The following is a 12,916-nucleotide window of genomic DNA, read 5'->3' on the forward strand; positions in this document are numbered from 1 at the left end:
GTGTGTTTATTGTTTTTATATTTTTCAGGACTGTGTGGATGCTACTTCTTATTATAATAGTCTTTCCAGTCATTTATCTTTCATGAAGTCAGTAGAGTGGCAAAAGCTGGCAATCTATGAAAATGTTGGAGACTTTGACAGTAGATAAAGTATTTGGGTTGGCATAAGAAAATATTCATTAAGCTACTCATACCTCTTTCCCCAGCTCCCTTCACCACCCTAACTGAGATTACATATTTCTTACATTGGTGCTTTTTAGAATAAACATATTTTAATTGCATGTTAAAGTAAACCTTAGTGGTTCCCCTCACTCTTTATACCAGTGTCAGCTTACTTTCCACTATCAATTTAGCACACAAATGGTTGAAGTTCTCTAGATGGTCCTCTAATTGTGTCAGTGTAGTTTTTGTGTGTGTCTGAATTTGTATATAAGGTCCAAATACAATGTTACATGAGAAGAGTGACAAAAATCACCCATTGGTTTTTTACTGAACAGTTTGCTTGGAAGAATGGTAGGGGAAGAGTCTACATGAGCATTTGCACAGCTGCTGTTTGTCTCTGCTCGCTTTACAAAACTGTTTTTCTTGCTCTAGGGATATTGATGATCCTCTGTCCCAATGGTAGAAATGGCCACTGCCACTGAGGAGAATTTTAAATTGGACAAATGGCTGTGCACACACTATACCCCTAAAACACATTCAAAGCAAACACCCACAAAGAATTCTGGGCACTGGAGTTTACCCCTTACAGAGTTTCCATTTCCAGCAACACTTAACAAACTACAGTGCCCAGAATTCTTTGAAAGAGAAAAAATGTGCTTTGAATGTGCTTTAAAGGTATAGTGTGTATGCAGCCTTACTAGCTGCTTTCTCACTCCTGATCACAGGTTCTGATGCCATTTGTTATATACGGTACTAAAAACCCCATAAATCATGTATCTCCTGTGTAGCATATACTGTAATTTGACCCTAAGATGGTGGTGGTGGTGGTGATGATGATGATGATGATGTGGTTGTGTATTTTCAGTTCTGCGGTGCTATGGACCTGACCCTTTGAGTCTTTAACATGGTGATATCTGCTAGTCTAAGAAGCTTGAAAAGTTGCCATGTTGGATGCATCTATCCTACATCGCTCAAAATAAGGAGGCCCTGTATAGCACTGATTCTTTTTCTATTTATTTATTTATTTATTTAAACAATATTTATGTTTAAAACAGTTTATTTAACAAGAATTATGGTTACATAAAATAATATAAAATATTAATAAGAAAATACCAATAATATCAACACACTTTAAAAAAACCAGTGTATATAAAATAAATACTTTGGCCACCTCATGAGAAGAGAAGACTCCCTAGAAAAGACCCTGATGTTGGGAAAGATGGAGGGCACAAGGAGAAGGGGACGACAGAGGATGAGATGGTTGGACAGTGTTCTCGAAGCTACTAACATGAGTTTGGCCAAACTACGAGAGGCAGTGAAGGATAGGCGTGCCTGGCGTGCTCTGGTCCATGGGGTCATGAAGAGTCGGACACGACTGAACGACTGAACAACAACAACAAAGCTCAACAGGGTTTTGGCATGGGTCATAATAAGAAATTCCCCCCTAAACTCTCCATTCTGGAATCCAGCAGCATCACTTGAAGTACTTGCCAGGGTGAATAGGAAATTACAAATAATTCAGTCAGAACTGTGAGATATATTTATGTGTCATGCTGTGACTGAACAACAACAAAATAAAATAAAAAATATCAAACATTGTTTTTGAGATATTTCTGTTCATACAACTATGGTTCCAGGACAGTTTACAGCTCATAGATCATACAACTGTAGAGATGGAAGGGACCCTGAGGATCATGTAGTCCAACCCCCTGCAATGCAAGAATATGCAGCTATCCCATATGGGGATTGAACCTGCAACCTTGGCATTATCAGCACCACACTCTAACCAACTGAGCTAGCTGTACACATGCTACTTATAATACAACCAACATAATGAAATACAATAAAATTCAGCCAAATTTCAACCACAATTAAATTTTTTAACAATAAATTTGGTTCTTACCAACCAATAAGCGCCCATGTGAACAGAGAAATCTTTAGCAGGAATTGAAAACTTATTAGAATAAATGCATGCCTTATTTCATAGAGGAAGGAGATTTCCCGTTGTGGGTGCCATGACAGAGAAGACTGTCCAAGTTGCATCAGACCATATGGAAAGTGACACCATCCTGAAGAATGTAGGTAGGAATAAGGACACTGTGATTCTCTGATATAATGACAAACTTTGGAATATCAAGGCAACTATTGCCTAAAAAGCAGAACTCATCCCTGCCCCCTGATGCAGGATCTATGTAGGGTAAAAGGAGTATATGATGCAGGATTGTGTGATTAAATAGTCTAAATTGCTGTTGAAAAGTCAGTCTTGCCTGTTCTTCTGGGAGCTGGTACAGCTGATATTAGTAAATCTTTTTTTAAAGTAACAGTGAAAAGTAACTTCAATTTTAAACCTGGAGACTGTGGGACTTTTCTCCAAGTATCAGATGTCTGGAAAACAGTGCAATACTGAAAGATATGACTACCACTAGTCTGACCATAGGCGGTCACTTGTAGCTAAGTAAAATTGTCTTCCATAAGCACGGTTTTAAGTGAGTCTGTAAGGGACTGTGGAGGCCAATTCTGGATCCACACGTCCTTCCACAGTCGGGACTTTGGGTTTGGGTTTGGGATGGGTTTTTTGAAGATGCCTGTGCGTGAATTTGTTTTATGTGTGTAGAGCAGTGCATGTTGACCAGTGCACAGTCTTCACAGTAAGGCTCTGTTCCGATGGCATGAGTAATCATGACGACCAGTAGATAGATAGATAGATTTATTTATTGTCATTGTCCGTATATACACAGTATACACAACAACGAAAATCAAACACCCAAAGACCGGATTTACCATACACATTTGCACATCTCTCCAACACTCTCATCCTTATTAAAACATAATCTATTAAAACATAACATAATCCAGAATATAACATAACCTATTAAAAGCATAGCATAACCTAAAAGCCTGTCTCATTCCTTACTACTCACTGCTTACTATTTCTTACTACTGACCCTGAGATCATTATTAAGTACAATCAAAGCTCTTGGATAGATTCTTTTCTGCTGCACCCTTCATTTACCTTCACAGCCGTTGTAACATACTGTACTGCTTGTTATCTTCTGCCTGTTCTACCATTGAGGACTTTTTGGATCATTCTTAGTCTAGCTCCTTCCTTTTGACCTTACCGCCCTGGGTGACCCTGCTGGGAGTACAAGACTCCCAATGGCTTCGCTCACAAGGGTCATAGGAACATGCAAGCCTGCTCACCACGACAAGGTGATGATCCAGCGGGTGATCATAGGTCGCTATATCTAGGACAGCACATTGCAGTGGTGCTCTGGGCAGCGTTTGACATTTATTTTGCAGTGCTGCCCTCTTAAGTATTAGGGCACAAAGAGTTAGCCAGCAAAGTTGTTCGGTTGCACCCAGTTTGGGGGGTGGGGAGCCTCTGGAAAACATGGTGACTAGGACATTTTGAGGTTTTTAGGAATCCTAATAAGACAGAAGTACTGTTTTTGGGGGACATGGGGCAGGCTGGTGTGGAGGACTCCCTGGTCCTGAATGGGGTAACTATGCCCCTGAAGGACCAGGTGCACAGCCTGGGAGTCATTTTGGACTCACAGCTGTCCATGGAGGTGCAGGTCAATTCTGTATCCAGGGTCTACCAGCTTCATCTGGTACACAGGTTGTCTCCCGCTTGGACTACTACAATGCGCTCTACGTGGGGCTACCTTTGAAGGTGACCCGGAAAATACAACTAATCCAGAATCCGGCAGCTAGACTGGTGACTGGGAGCGACTGCCAAGACCATATAACACCGGTCCTGAAATACCTACATTGGCTCCCAGTATGTTTCAAAGCACAATTCAAAGTGTTGGTGCTGACCTTTAAAGCCCTAAACGCCTCGACCCAGTTTACCTAAAGGAGCGTCTCCACCCCCATCGTTCTTCCCGGACACTGAGGTCCAGCTCTGAGGGCCTTCTGGCGGTTCCCTCAATGCGAGAAGCAAAGCTACAGGGAACCAGGCAGAGGGCCTTCTCGGTAGTGGTGCCCGCCCTGTAGAACATCCTCCCATCAGATGTCAAAGAGATAAACAACTACCTGATATTTAGAAGACATCTGAAGGGAGCCCTGTTTAGGGAAGTTTTTAATGTGTGACATTTTAATGTATTTTTAATCTTGTTGTAAGCCGCCCAGAGTCGTTGGGGAGACCCAGCCAGATGGGCGGGGTACAAATAATAAATTATTATTATTATTATTTTAGGTTGAGGTTTTTAATGTTATTATACATCACTCTGATGTTTTGCAAGAAGGCAGAATATAAATAAATAAATATTACTCATTGCATTCCACTCCCACATCTCACACACATCTGCCAAGACACACAAGCATATTATATATCTTCACTTCAATATATCCCACTTAGTCACCAACCACTATCAGCAGTCACTCATTTTACTATATTCTTAGTGTTTATACTACTATAATTTTAATAATAAAACACCTTGTTAATGTGTCATACCCTAAATTATTATAGACAGAGCACCTCATTCATAGTTCTAGGACTATATATATATATATATATATATATATATATATATATGAGAATGAAATATGTTTAGGAGTGGTTGGTGCATTTCTTTGTGTGCCAGTAGAATACTGCTTTTTGTTTGCAGTATGCCAGTGTTTTCTTATAAATAAATGAATAAAGAATAAATCTAAACAAGAGAACAGAGAGAACAGCTTGGAAGCCTTGTTGATTTGTTCTCCTGTTGTTGTTTTTTCCCCTCAGCAGAAACTGCAAATTAATTTTGTTTCTTTTCCCCCCTCTTCCAGTTCTTTAACAGTGCCTGACAAAAACCAGGGGGACCACGAAAAAACTTGGGAGTAAGTAATTAACATTCAAAGCCTTAGCATTCAGACACCTTTTATACTTTCTCTTGCATCCAACTAGCAAGACATTTCCAAACAAGCCTTTAATTAACAGGTGAGTTTAATTGATATGCGGATTGTCTTTGACCAGCAAAGACCTTAGTGAGGAGGAGGGAGGACTCCATCATACTTACTCACAGTTGAAGGCCATTAATCCATTTGCAGCTGAATCTTTGGTAAGGGGTGGGGGCTGGAATCAATTTACTGTCATGAAGGAAGAAGTCAGAAACCAAAAGGCTACAAAACAGCTTGGGGTTGGAATGAATCACTTTGCAATAATTTAATGTGCCTTAATCAGAACCCTTTTCTGAAGGATGAACACTCATTCTGAAGGACTGGAACACTTCAAGTTTCCTTAGGATTTATTCAGGCACACACCTATTTTATTAACACCATGGCATACTTGTTTGGACTGTGTTGCATAATTACTTTTAGGAAAGCTTATTAGATGAAGTTAATTCAAAATACCCTTTCTTAAAGTCATCCTTTCTGCAGCCTAGATGCATAAAATATAACCACTGATATCTATATGCTACTTATGCAAAATTGGTAATTGAGCCTGCAAATCACCTTAAAGCTAGCGAACCATCTGTTCCAAACTGGTATATGACAGGGTATTTGAATATGAGCGGATAATTATCAAACAACTATAGGCCTTCTTTGCTTGATCAGGTGAAAATATTATAGAGAACAGTGTTGGGTGGAGGTGGGGGTGGGGTGTCCAATTTATACAACCTAGGGTGGAATTGTACATCTGCTGTCGATCAGGCTGTTATGCCGTATTGCTGTTTGCTTGCTTTTTGCCTTTAGCACTGTTAGGAGGGAAAAGGAGGACTAAACATCCCACAAATAAAAAATGTTAATGAAAGCATTATTCAACACTTCCATCATGATGATAAACTTAACATGCAGCAAGGCAACCAATGCTGCACATGATACATAATATACTAATGTTTTAGTAAGTATTTGGCTACTCTTGGTTAAATCTACATTCTTTTATTTGCATGCAAAATGTCAAATGCTTATGGTGTTACTAGGTGTTTCATGGTATGGGCCAACCATGCCACTTGAACAGAGCTGCATAAAACTAGACAGTAAAAGCAACTGAGTTTTAAATATGAATAGTTTTGTCAGTGGAACGGACTCCCTTGGGAGGTGGTGGATTCTCCTTCATTGGAGATTTTTAAGCAGAGGTTGGAGGGTCACCTGTCTTCGATGCTTTAGTTGAGATTCCTGCATTGCAGGGGGCTGGACCCCTTGGGGTCACTTCTAACTCTATAATTCTATTATTATTTCACGTATGTCTTTCTTTGGGAAACTGATTTTCAATGTGTGTATTTCACCCATTACATTCATGATATCGATAAAAAGGGGAGGAAGAGTGGACAGTAAAATCTTTGCACACTGTAAGTGCCTAACCATGCAGCAAAAACAGTACATAGAATTCCATGGGTCTCATTATGTTTTTGTTCACCAGCTTGTGTAAAGTATGAATGTATTATAATTAAGTTATAATAAACACCTGGTATAATATTCTTGTTTTAATAATATACTAGCTGGCCCATCGAGAATTTCATCCATTCCACACACAAAAATGTAATTGTTCTAAAGTAGTGATATCCCCATTTATCTTCCCTGGAAGACAATGTTTCATCGTCAGGTGGTCCTATCCTAATATATCATTAAAATAACTCAAGTCTTTATGTATTTTTAGAATCATATATTTCACTATGGGTATATATAATTCATGCTGGTAAAATATGACATTTATATCATTTGTGAAGGGAGGACAAATAACCCATAGCAGAATGTGTGTAAATTAGGTACACTATTACAAGTTTTATTTGCCTTCCTTTTCATTTGTTCTATTTTCTATTTAGGGGGAAATGTCCACATAGAATGTTCTCCTCCAGCTATTAGAAATGTAGATGTTTATTGTGATTATAGCTCAGTATAGGTTTGATGTGATTGACTTGGAAGAGACGGGTGTGCTCTTTGAGGTGTGCCTAGTGTTTTTGCACGCATGAGCTTTCAGTCACAGGCAGCATCAGAACAGAAGCAAGGGCTGGGTATGGGATGGTTTCCCAACATAGCATGCTCTGTGCACTTAGGACTTGTGGAGAAAGATCCAAAAGGCAGCAATCCATGCATGAGATCTTTTTCTGGGCACACTTCTGGGCTGGGGTGTGTTTCAGCAAATCTGTCTTGGAGATGGTATAGCAAGTTTGAAAAAAACTGCACAGCATGGACTATTTTAGAAGAGTGGAATGGAGAAGAACCCAAACTGCCCAATGATTGTGCATATAGCGCAGAATTCTTCTAACAAAAAATAGAGGGAAGTGTCTGCACAAGAGATTAAAGAATGTTTGTCTCATTGTAAGGTTATAATAATAACTGCCCTTCTCTGATCACTAATTGCTTGTACTTGTGCCTCTGAATGTCAGGTTTGAACAGTTGGATAACAGTTAATTGGAGCATAAACTAGGAACACACTCCTTGTTGCTGTCCTGGGTATTATTATTACTTGTATTTTTGTTCCCTATCTTTGGTATATTTTAGATGCTAATTGTACATTAGATCTCTCCTAGTCTTTGAAGTACTACTTTTCATCTCTTCCTTTATCCTCTTTCATGCTTAAGATTTGCTATTTTGATGGCAGCACTCTTATATTCATTAAGTATCGTGTGCGCTTACATTTATTCTGATTTAGATAGCATTGTGTATTTATTTGCGACATCATAAGGAGGAAAGAAACAAAGGTTGGGTGAACTGGGCCACATTTATTAATTTAACATAACGGATTAGCAGGAGGGGGCCAAGATATGGGATACTAACTGCACATAGAGCCAACCCTGGCAAGGGAAAGAGACAGCATTTCAGCTGCCCCTTCTTTTAAGCCCCATGCTTTCAGGTGAATAGGGAGGCCTCTGCTTCACTCCTTCCCAGGATCCCACAGCTCTTAAGTGGGTTTTGCAAGTTGGCCTCAGTGGTGTCCTTTTGCAGCTAGCAGGTCCCACAGCCCTGAACACAAATCTTGGCTCTACACCCTTCACCTCAGGGTGACCAAACCTTAATTCCCTGATAGTTTTCCGTATCTGTCTGCCAATTACCCTCTTAGAAAACAACCAACACCAAAAAACAAGTAAAAAACCAGCCCACAGGACCAGTCAGATGGCAGGCAAAAGCTTCCTACTCAGCCCCAAAAGGCAATAATTCAGTTCCTGTGGTGAATAAAGAGGGGTGGGGTGTGCCATAAAAGCTGCAGGAGAGTCAAGGAGAAGGCATCAATTACCCAACATCCCCCTGTCCAGATGGGAACAGTGCAGCTTGCATGTGCACACATGAGGCCAGATGCCAGGCTTCCCTTCCCTAAGCAGCCGCAAAGCCTGGCAGCCACGGCAACTGCTTCTGGTGTGCCAGGAGCATGATTCTACACTTGCCAATGTTGTTCTCCTGGAAAAAAAACATAACTTAAAAATTGCAATGCTTAGTTAAACCAGTGGCCCTCTCTCCTGAATGGGCAAGATACCAATATTTAAGTCTCCATTGCTGACATGAATCATGATCTATTCAAACAGAGATGGTGGCCCTGTGGCCCTAGAGATGTTGTTGGACTCCAGCTCCCATCAGCCACAGCCAATGGTTAAGGATGCTAAGAGATGTAGTTCAGTAATACCTGGAGGGTCACATCCTGTTCTATTCATCCCTGTTCTAAAAGTTTTAAGTAAGTTTCAGAAGTGATAGTCATTGCTCTGAGGCCACTGTCTGATGTTCTAACACAGTTGGTTTGTCCCTTTGGTGTTGGCTTCTATGCATATTTTATAGGGCCAGCAATATAACCTTCAACAAAGAAATGGAGGGGATGCAGCAACATTTAAAGTTTATTAAACATTCAGCACTATTACTTTCAGACATTAGGGACTTTCACTAACAGTTACTGCTACCAAAGTGCACAGAGAGCTGATAAAATAAACAGTTTAAAATTAATTCAGGAGCTAAATTGGCAAAGGTGGCTTGGCAGGATATTAACAATATGGCTAAAAATGAATGCTGGGAGGTGAAAGTATTTTATCCTGTGTTAAGGGATGAGTTCCAAAGAACATACTTACCTTTAAGATGATATCTGAGATTAGTCCTGATACTTGTCCCGCACAAGTTTGTTCCTCACAATTTATGTTCTAGGAAGAATCGAATTCCATTTGCACCTCATCCTATATTATAAATAACATATAATATTTGTTCATGTATAGAATCACTGGTGAAGAATTAATTTTGTGAGACTTCCGGCTTTATAATGCCACTTCAAAAGAGATATTGCAGCATCTACTCAGGACAGCATCTGTTTGTGAGCAGATACTTCACTGTTCTGTTTCAAGTACCCGGTAACAGGCTAGATTACCCACATTATGTCCTCTAGATGTTGTTGGACTACATTTCCTGTCAATGCTGACCATTCTCTATGAAGGCTAGGGCTGATTGGAGTTGTAGGCCATTATCTGATGGGCACTTCATTAGCTACCCATGTAGTAGTGAATCTATGTGCAAGTAAGCACCCTTCCTTGTACAACACAGCACATGTGTGTTTACTAACAAGAAAACTTATTTGCTATTCATGGGGTGGATAGACAGCCAAAAGCGTGAAGGACAGCAAAAGCACATTTTCGGACAGTTGGTTGGACCTGCTTGGTTGAGAAGGAAATACACAACTCAACTCTGGTGCGGACACAGTCTTGGGGATTACTATTCAGGTTTTCCAGAGGGATACCTCTTAATTACTTACAGCAGTTCTGGTCTCAGTTACCTACCTTTCCATTACATGGCTGAAAGAAAAAGAAAACATGATATATTTTCAGTTGTTGAGGTGCTTCTTTGACTTGAAAGAACGTATAGGTCTTGGTTCCTTTGCAGTGGGACAATTCATTCAACATAAAGGCCAAAAGCAACACTATGCATGTGTCACATTTCTTGGAACTACATTGCTGCTGGCAACTTCCCTTTCCCACTCCTTTTGCCCCAGTCTGCAAAGATGCATTGCTCACCATTATAAACACAAAAATAATTAACACTATAGGATAAACCTTTATTTATTTATTTATTTATTTATTTATTTAATTTAGTTATTTGCCTGAAATTTTTATTGTGGAGACCTTACTGTAAAACCACATTCCAAAGGAATTTCACCGTCCACTTTGTCCTCTTTGATGAAAGCTCCATTCAAGTATTTATAAAGAATTGTTAAGGAAGCTTACATGGGGAATTGTAGTTTGAAAGTTGAAAGACTTTGCATATATATATGCACCTCACAGCCATCCTTGTTAGTTAACTGGTCTTTCACCAGATCAGAGCCTCTTTCTTTTGTGTGGCTAGACATGTGACTAAACCAATTTGCCCTCTAATCCACAGAGCATGCTGTCAACTCTGGGTGACGGTCTTTAGCAGTAGTGCTTACTTGACTACGACTACAATTGGGGAAAACTGAATAAAAACAGATCAATTGCTTATGTTTGATATTGCATTTTTAGATGTTTCATTCTATTTCCATATATACATTTGACGAAATTGGTCTTTAAAATTACTTTTTACTTATCTTGCAGACTCTAGACTTTGAAGTAATACTTCAATGACAGCCGAACTGAGACATTTAACAGCTTCCTGAACAGACCTTTCTGTATTCTGTACCATACTAAAGAACTCCTTTGCTCTTGAAAGTTTTCTCATGTAGGAGGCTATTAAAGTTATGAGGATAGGGTGAAAAATGTATAAATCCTGAGACTTAGCAATGATGTCATTATACCGGTCAATAAGATACATAGAAGCAAGGACTTTTCATGCTATCAAGATCAGCTAACCGAATCAGGATACATGAGCAATTAACTCTTTAATTAAGATGAATGGGAGACATTAGCCCTCCTTAAACCCTGCTCATCAGTACTCACAAATAGAAAAAGATGGATGTCTTCTTCCCAAGAAATGTAAGCTTTTATTTTTCATTTGTTGACAGCATCTCATTCTTTCTACTCTGTAAATAAATCCACTAAAGAACATTCTCAACCAGAGAATTAAAGCAGGCGCAACCAATCAATGCAATCTTTCTTTGCTTAAAGGAACCATACATGAATTTAATTTAACCTTAAATGAAGTTATAATCAATGTACATTTTTAATTGAGAAAAATGAAGCGCTTTTTCTGCCCAAATGCCTGAGATCATATAAATTAATTTTACTGTGACGCTTTAGAGGCCTGTTAAATACTGTAGATCCCTCACCCCTTTCTGTGATGAGTCATCAGTACAAATTGTTGTGTTTGTAAATTGAGTGAATAATTCACTTAAGCCAACAACTTTACACAGAGAAATCTTCTACTTACGTATGGATGAAAACTGATAATTGGTGTTTACAGTAATATGGTGCAGCAAGGAACAGATTTTCAATGAGATATACAACATGCAATTTAAAGTCTGGTAACTTATTAATATGATTATTGCTTTTAATAATCAGAGGTTTGGATCCAGAGGTGTCTTCTACAAGCAGAAAGTCAGCTGCAGTTGTGTAAAGCAGCCCCACTTACAAGCATTAAAATAAAATATATAAGACATTATGCACATAAATTACACAATAAATAACAAATGTGCATTTCGGGAATAGAAAACAGAAATTTTTGCATTGTGGCATTATGTGGCTTTTTCTTAACTACACCCAAGTAATATTTGGGCAGGCATAGGAACCAGGTGTAACTCCTTCAAAGGCATCTGTTGAAAGCTGCCGCCACTTCAGTATTTATCCTAAAAGATCTCAGATTTAGTAGGGCTCTGTGCTATGCATCCTCTACAAAGGACTATGTACAGTTATGGCCCTAACAGTAAAATAATCCTCTACAAAGGACTATGTACAGTTATGGCCCTAACAGTAAAATAATCTCAGCCTGTTTCTCCCAAAATTACCTCTTTCCTCCCCCTAGTCTTTCATGTTACTGCTTATGAGTATTCCTGCAGGAAACAGAGAAGCAGCACAACACAGGACTGGAAATCCTTTTGTGCAGATGAGGATCTGAACCTGTGCAGTGGTGGCTGCTGCTGCTTTGTGGGTGGTTTCACTTGCATGCAGGGAATCATCTCATGGAGGAGCAGCGGCCAGCACCATGCAGGATTAGATCCTCCCACTTAATAGCTGTTACGGTAAATGGGAGGATCAAATCCGGTGTGGTGCCATGATCCCCCAACCTTTAAAAATGGGGTTTGGGGTTTAAAAAACCTAAAAAAAAACCTTAGTCCTACCCTCAGATTATTTCAGTGAGCAATCTGGAGTGGGGTGGATGGCCCCCGGCCTGGCCCAGAGCAAATTACTGTGATCCAGGGGCCAGAGATCAAGGCCACAGGGCAGATTGGGGGTGTCCCTGCACCACTCTGTTTGGTGGGTAGGTATCCTAAACAGACAGGTTACAGGTAGGTAGCTGTGTTGGTCTGCCATAGTCAAAACAAACAAACAAACAAAATCCTTCCAGTAGCACCTTAGAGACGAACTAAGTTTGTGCACACGAAAGCTCATACCAAGAACAAACTTAGTTCGTCTCTAAGGTGCTACTGGAAGGATTTTTATTTATTTATTTATTTACTAAACAGACAGGGGCACTTTTGGCAAAACTGAAATAGTCACGTAAATAATAGAGAAGACTTCACAGATTCCTACTGCTAAATCTTTTCTGGTGTTAATTTTGAACATTTGCCAACTCACAAAGAAGTATTTTCCAAGCTGGCCTCATACAGATGCCTATGTTTCCCAGCATATAATTTAATTCTGAGTCTGTGCAAGGAATTATTATATAGGGAGTGATTAACTAAAAAAATCAAACATGGCTATTAAATAATTAAACCACCCTGAGATCTTTGGATG

General features: G+C 39.5%; 1 long non-coding RNA gene across 2 annotated transcripts; it reads left to right on the forward strand.

The window, feature by feature from the left end:
- Positions 1-2,159: 2,159 nt before the first annotated feature.
- LOC117041260 lies at positions 2,160-10,767 on the forward strand. 2 transcript variants are annotated; one of them, XR_004425945.1, is made up of 3 exons: positions 2,160-2,243; positions 4,932-4,982; positions 10,622-10,767. It is a non-coding gene; the product is annotated as an uncharacterized LOC117041260 (long non-coding RNA). The 2 variants fall into 2 exon arrangements; XR_004425944.1 differs by lacking the exon at positions 10,622-10,767 and adding an exon at positions 10,431-10,504.
- Positions 10,768-12,916: the final 2,149 nt, after the last annotated feature.

The sequence above is a fragment of the Lacerta agilis genome, chromosome 2 (assembly GCF_009819535.1).
Source record: "Lacerta agilis isolate rLacAgi1 chromosome 2, rLacAgi1.pri, whole genome shotgun sequence".
Classification (NCBI taxonomy): Eukaryota; Metazoa; Chordata; class Lepidosauria; order Squamata; family Lacertidae; genus Lacerta; species Lacerta agilis.